The sequence below is a fragment of the Myxine glutinosa genome, chromosome 1 (genome assembly GCF_964187855.1).
Source record: "Myxine glutinosa chromosome 1, kmMyxGlut1.1, whole genome shotgun sequence".
NCBI lineage: Eukaryota > Metazoa > Chordata > Myxini > Myxiniformes > Myxinidae > Myxine > Myxine glutinosa.
The window spans coordinates 212,565,654-212,588,671 of record NC_136261.1 but is presented as its reverse complement, the minus strand read 5'-3'; the positions used below and the strand labels follow the sequence as shown (position 1 = coordinate 212,588,671).

Here is a 23,018-nt window from a genome sequence, read left to right as displayed (position 1 = left end):
GATAGTCTATTAAAGTTTTGCTTCTAGTTCTTTGGTGAACAAAGATGCCAGTTCCAACTTGGACAGGGTACTCCCGCCGATGGCGAAATGAAGCTTCTTCTCCTGTTGATTCTGGCCGGTAGCGCACCTGTCTGTCAGATTTTGCTTCATACATAATATGTTGTGCTATCGTTGATGCTTTCTGATTTGCGTAATTTCTGCGCTTTTCAGTTGGGAGCTCAGTTGCCACGCCTCTCATAATCCATTGGAGAAATGTAAGAAGCCTTGTAGGAATGTTTGCACTTAAATCTGACCCTAGTGTGCCATCAAAAGACCAACGTGGAGCGTCAAGAATGTCCTTTCGCAGAACTTTGGCACAGTTGAAGATCATTTTCATGTCATCGTTGATATTGGATTCACAGAGAGCTGCTTCAATTGCGGCTATCTTAGCTGCACTGAAACAGAACCGATCTGACTCATTTCGACGTGTGGCAGGGATAAAGTCAATGCCCTCAATATTTTCTGTGAGCAAACGTCGCGTGCTTTTACGACTACGCGTAATCTCGCAGTTATGTTCTTCTAAGATCGTCAGGTAAGCTGTATGCGCAGCATCCATCGACAGTATCTTACTCTTTTCAAGCAAATCTCGTATGATATCAAGATATTCCACCTTGGCAGCAACCTCTTTCTCATTTATCGACTGTTTCTTAGAGGCGGTACCAGAACTTGAACATCCAGAACCGCGAGCAACGTGACTTTGCCAGCAAATTCGATGATATTTCACATCTATGGAGAGTGCATCTTCGGAATGAATAGCACTACTTAGGTACACTTACAGTGTACTTAGGTACACTTATAGCACTACTTAGGTGAGTTGAACCGCGCTCCCCCCAAAGACTTATACGTCCGCAACGCGTACCCTTATTTACGTAGTTAAGTATTCAGCGCTATACGATTCGGATACTTGTTTACTTTGCGAGAAATGACGTCATAAATCATTTGCATAAAAACACACTAAAACTCGCTGAAAAAAATTGGCGCCATATTTCATTTGTTTTCTAACATCCTAAACAACAATTTCCAGCCAAGAAAATAAAATGTTCACGAAATGCCCACGGGAAAACAAATGCTCCAACACTAGCACTTCTGAGTTCCTCACCACATACAAAGCTTTCATCCACAGCTTAATGGAGTACTGCTCTGGGCTGGTGCCCCTGCCTCACACCTGGCTCGGCTTCACGCTGCAAAAACCAAAGCTTCAGAATCATTGGTATCTCCCGAGATGAAGATGATTCTGAGGGCCTGTCACTTGCTCACCGCAGGCAGGTTGGTGGTCTTTCTGTCTTTTACCGACTCCTCTCCGGCTTTGTCTGTCCCCCAAATATTCCTGCAGGATGCACAAGATCTGCCAGCCACCCTCTTCTGGTGAAACTGCCAAAATCAAGCCTCCTTGCTCACTTCACTCTTTCATTCCCCTTTTCTCCCGCCTCTGTAACAAACTCCCCCACTCCCTTCAATCTCACTCCTCCGTTCAGGTCTTTAAAACAGCTGTTCACCACCATCTTTTATCTTCCCCCACCCAAAACCGTGATCTTTTCTATCCCCGTTAACACATTCCAAATCCGCCTCTTTCAATCTCCAACTTCATTCCTGAAATAACTAGTAGTGTTCATTTGCTTTATACCGTGTACCCTTTCCCCCTCCCCCCCAGCCCTCTCCCTTCCACAGATCTACCGATGGCCCTGTTGTACACCGCTCCTTTCCTATGCCATCTCCAGGCATTGCAAAACGTCATTGCCGGGCACCGAAGGGAGCTCGGCCATGACGCACGCTGAAAGGGTGTACGCAGTTTTCACTCTGGTTGTTTGTTTGTTTGTTTTCTTGTTTTCTTGTTTGTTTTCTTGTTTGTTTGTCCAGGCGATATCTCAGCCATCCTTTGAGCTAGGAAGCTGAAATTTCGGCACAATAGTGAGCAGGTCCTTTGTCAAAAACCTTATTTTTGTTTTTTGATTAATCAATTAATTGAGGAGTTATTTAATTATTTGCGATTAATTAAGTACTTATTTAATTAATTAAATTTACTTTCGCTTCTGGCCATTAACTCAGGCACCTTTTGAGTTAGGAAGCTGATATTTGGACATGCCAATGACCAGGTCATTTGGCTGCAAAGGCCGTTTTGGATTTATTGATAAATCAATTAATCAATTAATTATTTAATTATTCGATTAATGGCTAAAAAAAAATTTTTTTTTAAGTTACAGATTCTGATGAAATGGTGGTGGTTTATGTGTTCGATGACCGAATTAATTAATAATTTAATTTTTTAATGATTATTATTTATTTATTTTCATTATTAATCATTTATTTATTTTATTTCTCATTTGGCCAATATCTCAGGCACCTTTTGAGCGAGGAAGCTAATATTTGGACATGAGTGACCAAGTGATGTGGCTATCAAGGATATTTTTGATTTATTGATTAATCAATTAATTATTTAATTTTTTAATGATTATTATTTATTTATTTTCATTATTAATCATTTATTTATTTTCTTTCTCATTTGGCCAATATCTCAGGCACCTTTTGAGCTGGGAAGCTAATATTTGGACATGAGTGACCAAGTGATGTGGCTATCAAGGATATTTTTGATTTATTGATTAATCAATTAATCGATTAATTATTTATTGATTAATCAATTAATTATTTAATTTTTTATTAATGACGTATTTAATTAAATTTCTAAAAGATACATCTTTGGATGAAGCACTAGTGGTTTAGTTATACTATTAGCCAATTGATTAAGAAAATAGTTTGAGATAATCTTTTATTGATTTTAATTATACAATTAATCAATCAATTTATTGCACACCTCTCCCTCCCAATGCAGCCTCAATGAGCTGCACTGCGGTATTGCCGGGCGCCGCAAGGCGGCCCGGCAATGCCGCGTTGTAGGATATTTAATTATTTGGCTTGGGGACGGTGTACTTTGAATATATCTGTACTTGTTGTCCACCGCACCTGTCCTATGCCATCTCCAGGCGCTGCATAATGTCTATTTTTGTGGACGTCTATTCTGTAGACGTCTATTCAAAAATAGATAAGGTCTATTTTTGTGATTAGCTTCGGCCATAAGGTCAACATAGGCCAAAGGTCAACCACTTTTTTCATATTTATAAAATCCTCAATTTTCATCCGATTGACTTGAAATTTGAAAAGGATTTACATATCGGCTAACTGAATTCAACCACTAACTATTTTTGAGATTAGCTTAGGCCAAAAGGTCAACATTGGCCAAAGGTCAACCACTTTTTCATATTTCTAAAATACTCAATTTTCATCCGATTGACTTGAAATTTGAATAGGATTTACATATCCGCTGACTGCATTCAACCACCAACTATTTTTGAGATCAGCATAGGCCAAAAGGTCAACGTAGGCCAAAGGTCAACCACTTTTTTTTTCTTTTTCTAAAATCCTCTATTTTCATCCGATCGACTTGAAATTTGAAGAGGATTTACATATCGGCTAACTGAATTCAACCACCAACTATTTTTGAGATTAGCTTAGGCCAAAAGGTCAACATTGGCCAAAGGTCAACCACTTTTTCATATTTCTAAAATACTAAATTTTCAGCCGATTGACTTGAAATTTGAATAGGATTTACATATCCGCTGACTGAATTCAACCACCAACTATTTTTGAGATCACCATCGGCCAAAAGTGCAACATAGGTCAAAAGTCAACAACAATTTCAAATTTATAAAATCCTCAATTTTCATACGATTCACTTGAAATTTGAATGGGATATACACATCAGTGAACTGAATTCAAACACCAACTATTTTTGAGGTTAAAAGGATGCTCTACTGAGTGCCATTCCACTTTGTTCTGTTTCGCCAAGTGTCGCCCGATGAGTGATTTTTCATTTGTCTGTTTGTCTGTTTGTTTGTTTGTCTGTTTGTTCGCACAGAATAAATATGATTTTCTCTGTAACCGTTGGTCCGATTGACAGGACATTTTCACCATTGGTGCGACTCCACCTGCATAATTTTGTAATGATAATGATGATGTCATAGGTCACGTGGTTCGGCCGCCATCTTGGAAAAACCGAAAAACTTTGCACCTCTGTATCTCCGAAAGCGCTGAATAGAAAAAATTGAAACGTGGCTCATTGTAAAGAACTCTCCATGGTGAATAAAATGTGTAAATGATGATGTCATATGTGCCTCCGTTATAACGTCATAATTCGACAAGTACAAAACTTAATCCGATCAAGATGAAATTTCTTGAGCGTCATGTAGGCATAAATTGGCGGAGAAAAAAAAATGATGACGTCATCGATCACGTGGTTCGGCCCGCCATATTTGTTTTAACACAAAAGACATAAAAACCACTGAAAATACATCCTGGCGAGGGTTTGTAATCTCAGATTGCTCTTTTTATTGTTATCATTGTTATCGTGATGGCTCAAAATGTCCTTCAGGACTTCACAGACTCATTGTAACTCTGATTGGATTTCTGTTTTCGCTTTTCATTGTTGCTGATGTCGATAAAGGTCGCAGTACAATAAATTTGGTGATAATCGATTCAGCTGTGATTACAGCATTGCGACATGTGGTGAGGCTTCGCTCTCTCCCTCCTCCTCCTTTCTCCTAGCTCTCTCACTGCCAGTGCCCACTCTCCCATCTCCCACCTCGTCTCTCTCCCTTTCTCTCTTTCTCCCCCATCTCTCCATCTTCTCTCCCTTCCCTCTTTCTCTCCCTCCCACTGCCCTCCTCGCACCACCTCTCCGTCCCGGAGTGCAGCAACATGTGGTGAGGCTTTGTCCTCCCTCCTTCCCTACCTTCCTTAACACCCCCTGACCCCACATGCCCTGAAACCTCCTCAACACCAGTTCCACAGAACATATAAATAACATGACGAAAACATGATCATTAAACAGGTCCAGCCCAATTTGGCCATCAAGGAAGACATTTGGTCCATCTTTCCTGTGTCATATCCATGTATCTGCACTTCCGTTTGGAGCTGCAGTTTGACTGTTCATCTTAACCTCACCTTATCTTCCATCCCTCCCCATGATAATTGATATACTGTTCAATGAGCCTCGACTTCATATTGTCACTCGAGCCAATTGTGAACTTATGCAGTTTCACGCAGAAATGACTGGTTCACCTGGGGAGATTCGGCAGGTATTTGACCAAGTGATGATCAACTACAATGAGAATTTGCGTTGTGGCCTGTCATGGTGGCCGAGGGGTTAAGGCGTTGGACTCGTAAATCCAATGGGTTTCCCCGCACAGGTTCGAATTCTGTCCATGACGTTACCTTTTTTTTTAGAGCATCCACTCTGAGTCTGTGATGTTGGCGGTTCGAATCTGGCCGAGTCAAACTAACGATGGTACGTTTTGTTTCCTTTCATGAAGTTCATTATTAAAATAAGATCGAGTGCAGACAAACAGCCATAAGATGGGAATAATTACCCACACTTTGATGGACTTCATGGTCTCTTCCTGCGTCAAAGTTCCTTGTTATGTAACTCGTGTTATAATAATTCTCCATGCCAAGATGTCATGTAAAATTGTGTTTTGTTTCTTTGTTTTACTATTCAGAAAGTTCACATAACGGCTCCAATATGAAAATGTTTGAAATTCAGGAATTAAAGAGACATTGTACGAAGATCTCGAAGCTCCTCATTTGAAACTTGTGATCGAGAAGATTCTCCAATTAAATTTTTAAAATACCTTCATTTATGGCCTGTCAGCAGTAAAACAAGTCTGGCATCCACCATGTTTAAATAAACTAATCCAAGATGAATCCCACAATTCCTTGCAGGAAACACGTTGTGACATCATTGATCTGGCGGCCATTGCTTGAATTTTGTCTCGGCAGAATTTCCTTCTGGTTCAATCACCCTCAGCCTGACGTTAAAACAAATAATCTGCAATGATAATAACCACAAACTCCAAACTTCCCTCCACTATGGAACCTGCTACTGGTGATGTCGGGCTCACATAAACTACGAGCATCTACAATTATATAAAGATTGGTCATTTTTGAACATTGCAGAATGCGAATGCAATGGCAAACCACCCACTGTATCTTGCAGAGAGTTCTTCAGCACTACATAATACCTCGATCAGGGGGATAGTGGAGTAAATAAATTGAATTGGATTAAAAAGATGATTGAAAGTGTCTGAAACTTGGCCACACACTCGGACAAATGAATTGTGTATTTCAGAAACAAAGCAAAAGATGAGTGAAGTAAATTTAGTACTAGCGAAGGTACCCTTTGTTGCAGGTAAACGCCAGGTCCCTCCTCTCACCACTTCCCTTGTCTCCTCCCAACTCCACCCTTTCCCTATCTTCCCGAGGACATTTGGTCCATCTTACCTGTGTCATATCCATTTCTCTGTGGTTCCCTTCAGAGCTGAATGTTGACAGTTCATCTTCACCTCAACTCATGCTCCATCCGCCCCGGTAATATTGTGCGAGTATATCCTCGTAACCACCCTCCACCTCTCTCCATCTACCTGCACGATGCTACCTTTTCTTTTCTCTTCTTTTGTTCCTTTGAAACAGGGGTTCCCAAACCCAGGGTCATGACCTGACCTTGTAACCCCCGTCAAATTTTATGTTTTTGATTGGGGGGTTTCACGTCGAAAGCGTTTTCTCCGATAATTAATATCGCAGGTAGCTACCAAGTAGGTATCGGTACCATTTGGGTCACGAGGCGAAGGTGATTTCAAATTTTGGGTTTTGGACAAAAACCTTTTGGAACCACTTGTGTTGTGTCACTTTTGTTACGTCCAGGTGTTGTCCCTCTTCAATGAGCCTTGAATTTATGCCGTATGTCAAAGAACCGTATGTCATGGTGGTCGAGTGGTTAAGGCGTTGGACTCGAAATCCAATGGGGTTTCCCCGCACAGGTTCGAATCCTGTCCATGACGTTTTTTTTTTTTTTTTGGAGACTCCGTTTTGTTTCTGGATGTTGGCGGTTCGGATCCCGACCTCGTTAGCCCAAATTACCCCTCAAACTGAATGAAGTCCTCCTCCAATATTTTACATCTATTTTGAAACGCTTAATAAATGTGATTTTGACAGAGAATCATTGAAATTTTCGATTTTTTTGATCGAAAAAAATGAATTCGTGGCGAAAAAATATTAATATTTTCATAAAACCTATTTGCATTGACCAGTCCTTCATACTCATTAAAGATAAAGTTTTTACAGTGTAGCCCATAGGGCAAAGCCGTCTAGAACAGTGTTTGTCCGTCTGTATGTATGTATGTATGCATGTATGTGTGTGTGTGTGTGTGTGTGTGTGTGTGCGTATGTATGTATGTATGTATGCATGCGTGTGTGTGTGTGTGTGTGTGTGTGTGTGTGTGTGTGTGTGTGTGTGTGTGTGTGTGTGTATGTATGTATGTGTGTGTGTGTGTGTGTGTGTGTGTGTGTGTATGTATGTATGTATGTATGTATGCATGTGCGTGTGTGTGTATGTATGTATGTATGTATGTATGTGTGTGTGTATGTATTTATGTATGTATGTATGTGTGTATGTATGTATGTATTGTTACAGATTCGTCACTTCCGTCGTTGTGGTTTTTATCCACTGTAAGCATTTTGGTTCCATGTACTATTCTTGGTATAGTTTGAATGAAATGGAGATAACTGTTTTCAAAAGGTGAAAAATTAGTGCTTTAAAAGAAACCTGGAAACCGATCGGGAGAAACCGGAAGAAGAAGAGGAGGAAGCAAAAAGCGGAGCAAGGGAGGTCGGGAAGAAAAGCCGAGCTGCTTTGATGTCTCGAGCAGACGCTGGTGAATGTGGGTCACGAGCGAACTTTGGTTTTCCCGGGAAAGGGATTCCTGTGACAGAGTCATGATCGCTGTGACAGATAAACCTGCGTGACGGGTTTTGCGTTTGATTCCAGAGAGAATCGTTGTTGGAGAGCAGGTACGCCCCCATTACGTGCCCGCCCACCATTTCGCCTTGCTCTCGCCATTTCGCATCGCTCCAGCCTTTTCACCTCGCTCCAGCCATTTCACCGCGCCCAGCCCTTACCCAGTAGGCACACAGACATTGGATCCACGTTGAATGAACGTCAAGATTCGACGTTGACCTGAGGTTGAAAACGAGTTGGATTTGCAAATTGGATCAACGTCATTTTTCCAATGTTGAATAAACGTCGAAACAACGTCGAATAAACGTTGATACAATGTCACACTTTCAACGTCGATGTAGGGTCGAACAACCAACATTGAAACAATGTCATTTATTCGATTAAATTGGTCTCAGGTTGGGTTTTGGTTGTCCGACGTCGCGACCTCATTCCAACCGTTATTCGACGTTGAAACAACGTCGTGTACCCACTGGGTAGGCTGGTTTGCATGTGTAACGTGGATCTTGATTGGGAATTTGCGGTCCTCCGTTTGGGAGCCGTTGAACGTTCATATCCGAAGGTGTGATTTCCCAGTCACCTTTTTGGTGCACCTTTGCGGCTCTTCGGCAGCGTTGACTGTCAGCCGACCTGGATTCTGGTCTCGATACGACATTTTTCTTGCGATCACTGGAGCATGGATCTACTTTGGCCTGGTGCCAGGACAGAGACTTTGGGGAATGTACTTTTCGCTCACGCGGAGCACCGTGAGTTACCGAGGTAAGACACTGATGGTACCATCATAGGAATGATATAATATTTGTTGTACAATTGATTAATATTGTACTTGTGCTGTTATTCTTGTGTGAAATTAATATATTTTGGTAACAATTGGTTGGTGTGGTTTCACCATTGGTCATTGACGCACATAATAACACATCTTTCTGCCGTGACTCCTTTCAGGGCTCGGAGGTACACCATGACCGGGGTTTGGGGAGGAGCACATAACAGAAATTGGGGGCTCGTCCGGAAGAGAATTCCCTAACATTCCCAAAATTCCCAAATTTGGAATTTTCTAACATTCCCAATTTTTTCTAAAAATTTGAAATTTTTTGTGTGAAGGTTAACAGGTGCTAACTAATAGTCACCATGGTGTTTGACGCAGAAAGGTTTGTGACGTCCCCTAACGAGGCACAGTTCCAGGCATTAAAAAGATCAGAACTCATGATATTGGCAAAGCAGAGATGCAGACATTGGTGGTAGAATCTCTAGTGGGACAAGGAACATGGGAAGAGGTAGCCTTGGATTGGTTACCCGAGGAAAAAGGAAATGTGGGAGCTCTGGAAAATGGAGATGCAACTGCAGAGCCAGGATAGGTTAAAAGAGTTGGAATGGAAAGCCGAAAAGGAATGAGCAGAGGAAAGAGCAGAGGAAAGGAGAGCCGAAAAGGAAAGCACAGAACAGGAACAAGAACTCGAGGAATGAAGAGCAGAAGAAAGTGCAGAGGAAAGGAAAGCAGAAAAGGAACTCGAGGAGAGAAGAGCCGAGGAAAGTGCAGAGGAAAGGAGAGCCAAAAGGGAGTTAAAGGAACGGGACATGGATTATCAGAGGGAACTTAAAGTCAAGGAGCTGGAATTACTGGGGGAACGGAGAGAAGTTGTATCCATGCCGGCTCGATCAACAACCAGTCAGAACTCTTGGGATGTTGGTAGGCGTGTGAGGTTTGTTCCACCCTTCAATGAAAAGGAGGTAGCCAAGTTATTTTTACATTTTGAGAAGGTGGCTCAAATGCTAAAATGGCCTGTGGGGTCCTGGACTATGTTAGTACAAAGTGTTCTGGTGGGCAAAGCTCAAGATATCTATTCGGCTTTACCGATTGACCAATGTGCAGATTATAAGATTGTGAAGAAAGCCATTCTCAAAGCCTATGAATTGGTCCCTGAAGTTTACCGACAAAAATTCAGGAATGCCAGGAAGAGGGAGAGTGAGACCCATGTGGAGTTTTCCAGAATTAAGGAAACTATGTTTGACAGGTGGTGTGGAGATTGGGAAAGACTTCAACCTTTTACGACAATTGATCTTGGTGGAGGAATTCAAACAGTGTGTCCACGTGTATATTAAAGTACATCTGGATGAAAAAAGGTACCGGAGTTGTATGAGGCAGCAACAGTGGCAGATGACTATGCCATGACACACAGGATGGGGTTCCACAAACCTAACTTCCCGCCTAGAGTTAGCCAGGGGAGTTATGGTAAATCAGGTTCGGAGAACAAATTTTCATTGAGGTGGCCGAGAGAGGACTATGGGGACACATCTGATACCGAGACTTTTAGGGATCAGAAGACTGCAGTTCCAAGACATACCTATCTTCCAGGGGGCCCGAGGCAGACCACGAGTTTTTCCTCCGGGCCTACTTGCGCTTTTTGCAAGAAACCTGGGCATTTGATGTCCCAATGTTACGCCCTGAAAAGGTCAAGTCAGTTGCGGAGTCAGACTAGTGCACCTCCGAATGTGTTGGCCAATGCGAGAAATCGTCCTTGGAGGACAGTGCCTTGTGAAGGTTCCCATGCCAATGTTACGGCATCACAGAACGACCTTGTCCAAGAGGGTTACAAACCTTTTATTTCCGAGGGGTTTGTGTCACTGGATGGGGACTTAACGAACCAGAGACCTGTTTGGGTATTGAGGGACACAGGAGCACATCAATCTTTGATGCTTGAGGGCATTTTGCCATTGTCAGAGAAGACGGCAACGGGGGTTAGTGTTCTTTTACAGGGGGTTGGTGGCTACGTTAAAGCTCGTCTTCATGTCATCTGTTGTAAATCAGAGATACAACATTGTCCCAAGAGTAGATTTAATCGTTATCGTTCTCAAACAGCATCTAGAGAGAAAACCAATAATCATTGTATCAATATTACTTCAGGTGAATACAGGTGCATACAGGTGGTATCTCGATAAGCAAGCAGATAGTGTACATTGCTGAATCGTTACCATTCTACGGAAGCCCAGAGGTGTTATAGAGTTACATAGCGATGATGGATGAAGAACTCCTTTCTGCGCTGAAAGGCAGTCTCTTTTATAGGAGCCGCGGTGGTGTTGCGTAACCGCAATGTGGAGAATAACATCAGTGTCGTAACTTGGATGACGATTTCATCACATTCTCCCCACGTTTAAAACTTGACGAGCTGGCAATGAACAGTCGGCACATATTGATAAACAGCAGAGGGATACATAGGAATGCAAAGAATCAAAATACATCGGAAAGGCTGTTACTGCCAGTCGAAACGCCCAGGGCGTCATCAATCCCGATTACAGGGTTACTGCAATTCAACCGCGCACTCATAGTCTGGTTAGCAATCATTTTCCAGATATAGATGTATCGAGAAAGGAAATCCCAAACAAGAAGATATCGAACAAAGCAAGCAGTGTACATCCCGTGGGTCCCAGGGAGAAGACGAAGAGCCCGTGGGTCGCAGTATTCTTACAATGGGGTAGTCGGCACAGTAGCTAGGTTGGATAATTAGTACCTTGTCGAAGAGCAAATCGTCATTTGTCACACGGCGCATTTACAGTAAGCTTCCACGTCGGCCTTTACCTGTACTAAGCTCCCAAGGGTTCATGTTAGATCCATGTTGGGTCCATGTTGTCATGGAATAATAGCGAGGACAGGAGTACACATCGAGGGAGAGAGAGAGAATCAATGAGAGTCATTCGGAGCCAATAGATCGGAGCCATTAGCTAATGTCTCCCCGGCCGTCTGTCGCGAACTAAAGTCAAAGTATTTATGTTTGCAGCTCCTCACGACCAGGCCTCACCCAGCACAGGCGCAGACGGGCATATCACGTCCCGTCCTGCAGTACAGTGCTCTGTGGATCAGTAATTACCTACCTCGGACGGACACGCACGGCATGCGATGTCATGTGTAACCTAACCTAAATTGCCCTTCCGGTACCTTAATTAGAGTTAAAGCTCGGCGGAACAAAGGAGATCGGCTATACCGATGAATGGCTCAGATATAGCTGGATCGCTCCACGCACTGACGCCATGGAGTTCCGCAATGTCCTGGATGGATTTGCCATCCATCCATCCATTCAATGCTGGGCATTGAATGGCTCAGATCTAGCTGGATTGCTCCACGCACTGACGCCATGGAGTTCCGCAATGTCCTGGATGGATTTGCCATCCATCCATCCATTCAATGCTGGGCATTGAATGGCTCAGATATAGCTGGATCGCTCCACGCACTGACGCCATGGAGTTCCGCAATGTCCTGAATGGATTTGCCCTATCGACAAAACCGAGAGAATGTTCTCATCCACCCCCTCATTCTCACCCACCCCCTCATCCATCCCCTCCTCCGAGATTGCAGCTGTGCGCTGTGTACCGAAGTCGAGCGACCTTCACAGTCTGGGTCAGAGGGAAAGGGAAACAGGCAGCAGCCGGGCGAGGCGTCTCATAGTCTCGATCCCGGCGCGAATGTCGTGGAAACGAGCCAAGAGCTCTGTCCTGGAAACAACAAGCCAAGAGTCAAGGGCGAACAGGCAGGATGGCGCCTCCGTGTCGAGCTCAGGAGACAAGGGAGTCGGGCGCTATGCTCAATGTTATCATCTCATGGGTCACCGTGTACCCCAAATGCCCCATGGTCCTAGCGAATAACGGCATAAGTCCCCGTTGAGTGCTAGACGCCCCGAAGGCACTATGGTCTGAGCGAACAACGGCATGAGTCCCCGTTGAGGGCTAGACGGCATGGGCGCGCGACCTCTAGGAAGCGCCGCAGATAACTTTATGACACGCACGTATGCGCCGGGGCGGTCAGGTTGTGTATTTCCGCTAACCATGGAGTTACCAAGGTACCTGGAAACTCGGGTAAACGAACCCCGATGACGAGAGCGCTTGAAGCACGCAATTACGGTAATGACGCCTTAGGGCAAACGCGTGATTTGTTGGTGACGTCATCAATTGGTTCGGGCGCGTGCGGGCGGGTTTGACGGAGAATTGCCCCGTCCTCGGGTTCCCCGAGCTGAGTTCCAGCTGAGCGGTATCCCCACACAGAGCAAAGTGGCGCACCGAAACTATAGACTCGCGTCCATTTGGCACCAGCACTCGAGCGGGCTCGAGATTGGGGTACCGAATACGAACCTGGTCGAAGAGTGGATTGTATTTCCTAGGGCACACTGCGTTCAAGGGAAAACCGAAAGTCGAACTCGGCCTGTCGAACCAGCGCGGCACGCCGAGTCGAGTGGGCGAGCACGCTGGGCAGCGATAAATTGCACGTCCTGAAGTAGCGTCTCGTTCGATAGCTATCGGGCGGCGTTTGTCAGGATTTAGATGCGGGGAATAGCGTCATCAGTGCGGTAGCCATTCCCGCTATCACCCGAGCAAAGAGGATGGTGGGCAAGACCGTTAGGCGGTCATCCGAATCCATCGTGCTATGGTGTATCATCATCTAGCTTGATACGACATTCCCCTGTAGTGCCCGAGTGCCGTGAAAGTCTATGAAGATCCCGCTCAATGTCCTCAGAAACTGCCTCCAGACGAGGCTCGCTGCCTGTCCGTTAATCGGGACAGAGATGATGGCGCCGACAAGCTGGGCATCCGTGCAGTGGCGAGTCCTCGAGTGGTGCCAGACGAGCCTCAAGCGTTGAGGCGATTCCGGGCAGCAGATTTCGCCGGCCTCGCTGAGTAGTCACATGTAGGTGGGATTCCTACAAGCAGCAATCGGGGCCGCCGGCCTCGCAGAGTAGGGCCAGCGATGGGAAATGCACGCGATTCGCGTGTAGAAGGGGTTCCATCCAGCGATGGGTGCAGCGCGCGCGACTTGTGCGTAAAAGGGGTTCCATCCAGCGATGGGTGCAGCGTGCGCGATTCGCGCATAGAAGGGGATCCATCCAGTGATGGGTGCAGCGCGCGTGATTCGTGCATAGAAGGGGTTCCATCCAGCGATGGGTGCAGCGTGCGCGATTCGCGCATAGAAGGGGTTCCATCCAGCGATGGGTGCAGCACGTGCGATTCGCGCATAGAAGGGGTTCCATCCAGCGATGGGTGCAGCGCGCATGATTCGTGCGTAGAAGGGGTTCCATCCAGTGGTGGTCGGATATGCCGGCGGAGTGAGGCACATTAGACAGGCGCGTCGTGAGCACATGCGTAGAAAATCACATCTCGTGCCCGGCACGCAAATCCAAGAGGACTCCGATTTTCGCATAAGCAGCTGCTGGCGTTTCCCGTAACCGAGGCAGTCACAGCCAGACTCGTACCTTCGGCTCCGAGCATGTCCGTCGACCCGACGGGGTTTCTGCTGCAGGACGTTTCCTAGTAGCATTGTTCTCTAGGCGTCTTGCTGGAGTTCGTCACACCTGCTCCAGCGTTCGGACCTCGGGAGAGCAGTTCGTGCTCAGACGGCGTAGTTCCGGCAACGAAATGCTTGCGAGGTTCCAATGCATCCGGTCTCTTCGTGGCAGACCGTTAGGTCTGTAGTTGGCGCTTCGTGGCTAGAGGTGGCTCGACGGGTCCTCCGCTGGTCATTCTTCTCCGAGATGGGCAGTCGCAGGAGCATGGGCATCATCTCGATTCCGAGCGATGTCAAGAGAGGATTATGATTAATTGTTGTAAATCAGAGATACAACATTGTCCCAAGAGTAGGTCCAATCGTAATCGTTCTCAAACAGCATCTAGAGAGAAAACCAAAAATCACTGTATCAATATTACTTCAGGTGAATACAGGTGCATACAGGTGGTATCTCGATAAGCGAGCAGATAGTGTACATTGCTGAATCGTTACCATTCTACGGAAGCCCAGAGGTGCTATAGAGTTACATAGCGATGATGGATGAAGAACTCCTTTCTGCGCTGAAAGGCAGTCTCTTTTATAGGAGCCGCGGTGGTGTCGCATAGCGGCAATGAGGAGAATAACATCAGTGTCGTAACCTGGATGACGATTTCATCACATCATCCATTTAGAGTCTGAGTTGGTGTCAGGACCGGTCACTGTGAGGTAACAAGCCACTCTTCCTGTAGAGGGAATCTCTTTTATTATCGGGAAAGATTTGGCCGGGGTCGAGTTTCTGGTAATCCGATGTTGGTTGAAAAGCCCAGTATGGAAAATAACACAGCACAGTTAGAGCAGGAGATGCCGGGTATCTTTCCATCCTGTGCAGTGACTCGTGCTATGGGTAGGAAGTGCTCTGAAGAGAAGGAGAAGGAAGGTGATGTGGGTTTGGGTTCCTTCGAGATATTGGAGGAAAAGTCTGGAAGAGATAATAGGAAAGAGAGTGACATCAAGGAACCTAAGGAAAAGGTGGCATCTGGACCAAAAGAGGAAATGGAGTGTCTGTCGGAGACATCTGGGAACGAAGCTGAATAAACGGTGCTGGTCCAAAAAAGACTTGTTGAAGAACAACACATAGATTCGGAGCTCCGGGGTTTGATTGATAAACCCGTTACAGAGGAAGAGGCTATGAATATACTTGTTGGTTACTTCATGAAAGGGGAAATACTCACGAGAAAATGGAGACCACCGGAGGTGCCAGCAAATGATGAGTGGAAAGTTCATTACCAAATTGTGGTGCCACCGCCGTACCGGAGGAGATATTGAGTTTGGCACATGAGACACCTTTGGCCGGGCACCTTGGAGTGAACAAGACATGTGACAGAATTTTGGTACATTTTTTCTGGCCAGGATTGCGACGTGATGTGGCGGAGTTCTGTAAATCTTGCCATTCTTGCCAGCTGGTGGGAAAACCTAATCAGAAATTCCGTATTATTCCCCAGACAACAAACAGGACAGACAAACAGACTTACACAACAAGGGAATAGCAGGCAGGAATGACTGGAAGAAGGAGAAGGGTCCATGCAGGTGACAGGGTAGGAAGGTCCGGGCCGGTGCGCAGCATCGAGGTTGGCCCCAGTCCACGCTCCGGCTCAAGGCGAAACCCCGGCGGCAGCAGCAAGTATTCGTTTCACGTGGTAGGGGCTTTCCGAAGCAGCTCCGCGCAGATTCGTCTCTCACAGCCAGACCCCACCAAGCGCCGTCTCCAACCCGAGTCGATTCTCGTTTATCTCCTTCTCACGCGACTCGCAACCGCACCTTCTCACCCGACTCATACCTTCTCACGTGTCTCTCTCTGCCTTCTTCCCTCTGCCTTCTCCTCTCTGCTTTTCCTGTAAAAAGGCTTCGCACCCACGCTTATATTACGCCTGATACAACCAATGCGCGCTTCATGTGCGCTTCAGGCGTGGTGCCAACCCGAATCAAGGCAAGGAGCAGCGAACGTTGCTGGCAAATGAAGCACTGTGGCCTATCTTATTTGATTAATGCAATGCAGATTCAACTATTGGGAACAGGTCCTTAACTGAAACACACAATAATGAAATAACTACGAAGAGGTCCTATGGTTCGCTACGTGTTTGTACATGGACTAACTAGGGTGCGATCTTTAACAAACCAATTGATGGGGATATTTACAGGGGAACATTTATAAGGGATGCATTTACTAAAATTCACTAGTGAAGGTTCTAACAACCGTAACGCAATATATATATATATATATATATTGTTGCGGATATGAGATTGGCCTCCATCCATATCCGCTTGTAAATATTCCCCTATTTCCTCCATACTTCCCAACTATCCCCAATCCCCCATTCCCTATTCCCATTTTCTGTAAACAACACTCTGTAGACCCGACCTTCCCCTATTTCCCCCATTAAATGTCGCATCCAGGTCCACCGCATCTCACGTAGACAACTATAGGACATCTTGCTAGTTATTCTTAGTCTATGTCAGTTAAGGACTCGTTTCCATTAATTCTGACTCTTCGTTGCACCAGAATGTGATTGTATGGCACCGTTAGGAAGTTTAGGACCTCCCAATACCTCCCTGCAGCTCTTCCTCATGGTACAACAACAACAACAACAACAGCGGCGGCGGCGCGGGGAGTGTGCGTCCTCACTCCGGCTTGGTTGGTGGGGGTGTTGGGAGTGCACCATGCCTTTCCAACGAGCCGCCATCGAGCATGTGCTCGACGGGGTTACCACGTAGGGGCTCGCTGTCAGCTCCTCGTCAAGGGCGGAGCCCGGTAACCCCCCGCACCCAATAGAAGCGGCGGACCGATCCCATCTAATGGGCGGAGCCAACGAGCCGAGGGCGTGTCACTCCCCGCTGAGCATGCGCAGGAAGAGGGAGGTGACGTCAGATGCGCGGAGAGCTGAAGGAGAAAGGACGCACCCTCCGAGCGCTGAGACCTCCCAAAGACTGAGCTGTATCCTGTGCCTGAGCCAAGGTGCACCTTGTGCTATCAACCGACCTGTCCTTCCCTGCCATCAATCCCTGTGTAAGTCAGTCTTGTTCCGTTTGTCTGTGGTCTGTCAGGGATAAGATAAGACTGTAACTAAGTGCCCATCTTTTCTGTGCTTTACCTCATACCTTGTAATCTACCCCTTTTCTCCACCACCAATTATATCCTCCTCCGGAGGTCTTGAGAACTGTACCCCTTGTGTCGTTTCATTTATCCCAGTCGTTGTGTCTTTTCCATCATTGATTTAGCATAGCGCGACCAGGTCAACGTCGGGTGGAATCGGGTGAGTTGGGGAAGAATAGGGGGAATTGTTAGGTCGCGGCAATACCACCGCTCGGTAAATAACATCAAATCCGCGATCCGTAACAACTGGTGTCGAGGAGTGGGATCGGACCCGAAGCGCGCTTAACGCGCTCAAAATTACAAGTAACCGAAATTTGTTTTGTTTTAAAATAAAAACCCGAATTTTGAAAGTCGCGCTATGGCGGATCAAGACGGCTGGGTTCCGATAGAGGAGAGTGAGGCAGGGTCGATCCAGGACCAAATTGAGGGACATGAGGAGAGCGAAGCAGTGAGGGCGGCAGGTTCGCAAAATGGCGCCTCGCACATGGCTACGGCGACCACGCCCGCGACCGTAGCAGCGCCGTTGGTGGATTTGAACCTTTTTTTTATACAAATGAAGGCCCTTATGGACAAGAATAGCGAAGAAATGGAAAGCAGAATGATGGGGGTAATGGGGAACCGGATGGATGCTCAGAGTGAGCGATTGGAGGGCCAAATGGGGGTAATGGGGAACCGGATGGTAGCTCAGGGTGAGCGATTGGAGGGCCAAATGGGGGTAATGAGGGACGAAGCGAGGGGTACCGGTGAGGGGTTAGACAATGGGATAAAAGAGGTAAAGAATGGGTTAACGGGGGTAGAAAACAGAATGGCCGCTCAAGAGAATCAAATGGAAGGGATGCAAAAGGGGTTAGAGGGGTTAGAAAACAGTATGGAAGGCAAATTGAGGGACATGAGGGACCAAGCGGAAAGGGAAGTTAAAAAAATGGGGCAGCAGATAGAGGGGGTCAGAATGGGGGTAGAAACTAAATTGGATGCTCACAGGGAGGAAATGGAGCAGATGAGGGTGGCATCTGGGTAGGAGATGCAAGTGATGGGAGAAGAGATCAGAAGAGGTGTGAGTGAGGAGGTCGGAGGAGTGCGCGAGGAGGTGAGGCACTGTAAGGAGCGCATGGAGAAGGAGGTGAGAAAGGGGACTGTAAAATTGCAAGGTGGTATAGAGGAGTTGACGCTGGGAGTAGAACAACTGACAGTGGGACAAAAGGAGTTGGGGGACCAGGTAAAGAAGAACACAGCGGTAATAGAGGGTTTAAAATCGACACAGAAGGAGATGAAAAAGGACGTAGGGGTAATTAAAAAAGAGTGTCAGACGGTACATGAGGACCTGACGAGGAAAATGAACAAGGTGGTAGAGGTAATGGAGGTTAAAGAGCGGGAGGTGTGGGAGCACATAGAAAAAAATAAGGTGGAGTTAGAGGAAGAACTTAAGGGGGCGCACGAGGAGATGAAGGAGGTGAAGCAGAAATTAGAAGAAGTGGAAGAAGGGGTGAGCGAAATTAAGAAGCGACGGAGAGAGGATAAGAAAGAGATAAAGGAGGAAGTAAAAGAATTGGTCCAAAGTCTGTGTTCGGATCGTGATGATGTGCTCATTAACCGGATGAGGGATTCGCAGGTGATGGAGGAGAAGCGAAGAGAAAGAGGACCCGGTGTAAGTGGTGACCAATATGGTCGTGCGTATGATGCGCCAGGTGATTTAATAAGCTTGGGGGTCGAGATAGACCCGGATGTTCGTGAGAGGCCAAGAGTGAGGTGTATGGCTGGTCCGGAGGGTATGGAACGAGGGTGCGAGCGAGAGGGTCCGGTGATGGGAGAGGTGCGAGGTGTGAGTGAGCAAGGTTGTGGTGGTATGGAATGGGTAGCGGGTTGCGGAAGTGTGACCCATGCATCGACACCAACAGGGGTAGTTTTTAGAGGGACAGGGGAGGCACGGGAGCCCCTTGGGGGTAATGTACTGTGGGGGCCCGGCCGGTTCGGCCCCGCGCTGACCCCGCAAGGGGCGACGCACGGGGTCCGGCAGGCGGGCAACGACTCGCATACGAGGTGGTCCCACAAGGTTCCACTCGCGCCGTATGACGGCAAGAGTGATCTACGCGCGTACCTGGCGCAGTTTGACTGTGTGTGTAAGGGCAACGGTTGGGGTGAGGACGAAGGTGGAGTACACCTGGTGGCCGCATTGCGCGGCGCGGCGGCGGAGGTGCTGACGGCATTACCACCGGGTGCTCTCACCCTGCCAGCCCTCCGCGACGCCCTAATTAATCGATTCAGCATTGAACAGCAGAGCGAGCTTGTTAAAGCTCAGCTCGCGCTGCGAAAACGCAAGCCCCAGGAAGCCATCGGGGAACTTGCCCACGACATTCGCCGTGCAGTGGGGATCGCACATGCTAGCATGGCAGCGGATTCCCGGGAAAGCCTGGCGCTGGACCATTTTATCCAGGCCCTCCCGGATATTGAGCTCCGGCAACAGCTCGCCATGTGGCGCCCGCAGACTCTGAGCCAGGCGGCTGACGCTGCGGCCCGTTGGGAAGCAGCGAGGCCCCTGGCCCGGGGGAGCGAGCATCACGCAATGGCGGTCCGCCAGGTGGGACCCCCGATGGAGGGCGGACCCCTTAGGGGGCCCGCCCCCGACGTGAGTCCTGACCTGGCGGGCATGGTCCGGAGGCTGGTGGACCAGCGCCTGGCGGGACCTGGACCATGGCAGGCGGCCCCGGAGGTGGCCCGCGGTGGACCACGAGCGGGTAATCCAATTCGGACCTTCAGGGGGGGAAATTTGGAATTCCGGAGACAAGCACCTTATCAGGTGAGGTGCTATACTTGCAACCATCTGGGTCACCTGGCGTGGCACTATCGAGCCACGCGCCGGGATGATCCCCGGCGGTTGAGGTCCTCAACTCCGCCCAGGGGGGAGCGGGTTAGCCGACCCCAGACACCCCCCCCCCCCCCCCGCCAGACCCCGGGAAACTAGAAGGCCTTACACCGGCGAGCAGGCGCCCCCGTGGATTGCCTCGGCTTTAGATGCCGAGGCGGGACCCAGTACCTCTGAATAAGGGGGGCTTATTAGTGCCAGAGGACTGGGGGATTGATGAGCGATGTGCCCGGTGGGTAAGGGTGGCATCCCTGCCACCCTTCCCATGCGTGGGGCAAATGCGCTATAGATTAGGGGGTTTATGGCAGTGAAAACTAGCCCGGGTGGGTTAGGATATTGTGTGTAGGGCCCTAGAAGATGACATTAGGTAACGATAAGGTTAGGTAGTGACTGATACCTGTAGTGGGGGATGCAGGTAGATTAGTGTGGATTATAATGACGAGGGAGCGCAATAGTTTAAAGGGGCGACTGGGAAGCGCAAGTTTCAGAGGGGAGTAGTTAGATGAGATGATGCCGTGTGGTTGAGAATTGAACAGGTGTGATTGCACAGGTGTGCAACTGGACAGGTGTGTGGAGCAGTGTATGAGTAGTGAGTGTTGTGGATCAGCGCGAATGCGCTTGGGGGAGAGAAGGGTGCAGGCGGCACCAAGTATGAGTGCACAGGTGTGCAAGTACAGGTGTGTGGAATACATGGAGTATTAGAATGAGTGGTGTGGAGAGAGTTGGAGTAAGTGGTACGGAGTGGTGTGCATGGTGCGAAGGTGTGGATGGGGGAAGAGTGGACCCCTTTCACGAGTACCCGGGGCGGGTAGTGTAAGTGTTAGGTAGAGGGTATAGGTAAATTGTGGTTGGATATTGGCATTTGTGGTGCGGTTGCAGAATGGTATTGTGGATGGGTGCATTAGTGTTGTGGAAATGGCTGGGCGTGTAGCCTGTTAGTGTGTGTAGTTGGTTTGGGCACTCCACCACTGTGAGGATGTCGGCCAGGTGAGGCCGCAGGTGGGCTCTGGGAGCCGTTAGTGTCAGTGGGTGCCTGAGGATCCCGGGTGTGGATCGGGCAGCCCGTGCCAGAGAGGGCACTGAGGGGGTGAGAGTGCGAGAGGGCCTTCCCCAGTTAGTTAGGTTAGGGTGAGGAGCAGGTAAGCTCGGGTGGCAACTACAGTGGTGGAGGTGTGCAGGTGGGTAGACCTGCTGGGAGAGCTACACGTCACAGCCCAGAAATTGTGCGAGGGCACCGGGAGATGAATCGGGGGAGTGAGACCCCAAATTGAGAAGCACCACAGTTTGGTCAATGGGAATTGGTTTTTAGAACCCATAGTGTAAGTTGGCCAATGGATTGGCAGGGAAAGACCCCGGGTAATGTAAAGTTGTTAAAGTCATTTAGGAAATAGTTAGGATTGATGAACCTGTCGCACCATACGCAGCCACTTACCTGTGGTGATGATGACTCCACACCTGTGTTTCTTTGTTCTGTGTTGCAGGAAATGAGAATTGCTGTTGGATATGTGAGACGCATCACGACGTGGATGAGACATTGGGGTGATTCCATCTCTCTCTCCCTAGGAGGGACTGATGATGAATTGGTGATGGCAAATTTTGATGTGGAGTTGGAAATGGCAAATTTGATTGGTTAGGAGGGAGAGAAGACGAATTTGGTTTATGGGAGGAACGGGGAAGACAGTAGGGACGTTTGTTGATGTGTAAAGTAGATGTTTATGGGTAGTGTTGTGTTTTGTGGATACAGTAAGGGGTAAGGGAGGGGCAATGTAGGTTACCTGGTGGGGGGGGGGCGTACGGTAGGAACGTACCTGTCTCACCTGGTTCCCATGTGCCCCCAGTGTGCATTACCTTACATTGCGTGCACTTTTGCGCCCTTACCACCTTACTCACTTGTTTTCTTTTGTCTCCCACCTCCGAGGATCTGGCTTTGGGGCAGAGAGAGAGGAGAGAGAGGTGCTGGCTCCGCAGTTGTGGGCCTGTACTTTCGCTGCTTGCTGCCTGGATCGATACACCATATGGACCGCAATTTTTGTGGCCGCCCACAATGGACCGCAGTCTTTTGCGGGCAAGCACCACCCGTTGATGGACCTTTGGGTCAACGTGGCACCTATGCCATACAGGTGAACCACTTATAGTTGGCCCCCCCTGACGGCCACAATTTAGAAATGGACGCGGTTGGCGCCTTTCTTTATTTTTAAAGAAGCCAGAAGGCCAAGTGCACTCCAGGAAGGCAAGACCAGCGGCAGAACATCGGCCGGCTGCGACACCACCGGTGACTATGAACACTTTATTGGTGCACCGGATGGTGCTGACTGTACATAATGGGGTGGTGCTTTTGGTGCTTGGACGGGGTGCTCTGCACATTATTAAAGGCCGTAGGGCCACAGGGCACTCGTGGGTTGGTGTATCGATGCTGGCATGCGTGCTCTCTCTATGCATAACATCTGCATGTGTTCCTCAAAGAACAGGTCCTGGATCGTAGTGTAAATATCAGTGTAGTCTTGTATAAATGATGCTCCCTACCGGCTGTATGTTTAGTTTGAGAATGCTTTCCGCGATTCGGTTATCCTGTGGGTGTGTTTCTGTGAGGAGAAGGGTGCAACGTCGCAGGGGGACATATTTACTCATTTGTGAACATCTGTAAAACTGTCGCACTCAGGGTTGAGTTAATAGTAGAGGGAACTACATCTGAGTGCCACACTAACGTAGGTAAAAATTTATCGGGTCGGGACGCCCTGAGGTAGAGAAGGGTGCAATGTTGCGGATATGAGATTGGCCTCCATCCATATCCGCTTGTAAATATTCCCCTATTTCCTCCATACTTCCCAACTATCCCCAATCCCCCATTCCCTAGTCCCATTTTCTGTAAACAACACTCTGTAGA

The 23,018-nt window shown here is 47.8% G+C and overlaps 2 non-coding genes across 2 annotated transcripts; both read left to right on the top strand.

Annotated features, from left to right (window-relative positions):
- Nucleotides 1–5,218: 5,218 nt before the first annotated feature.
- Nucleotides 5,219–5,300, top strand: TRNAT-CGU (transfer RNA threonine (anticodon CGU)). Its single transcript has one exon. It is a non-coding gene; the product is annotated as a tRNA-Thr (tRNA).
- Nucleotides 5,301–6,844: 1,544 nt separating this feature from the next.
- TRNAS-CGA (transfer RNA serine (anticodon CGA)) lies at nt 6,845–6,926 on the top strand. The gene has a single exon. It is a non-coding gene; the product is annotated as a tRNA-Ser (tRNA).
- Nucleotides 6,927–23,018: the final 16,092 nt, after the last annotated feature.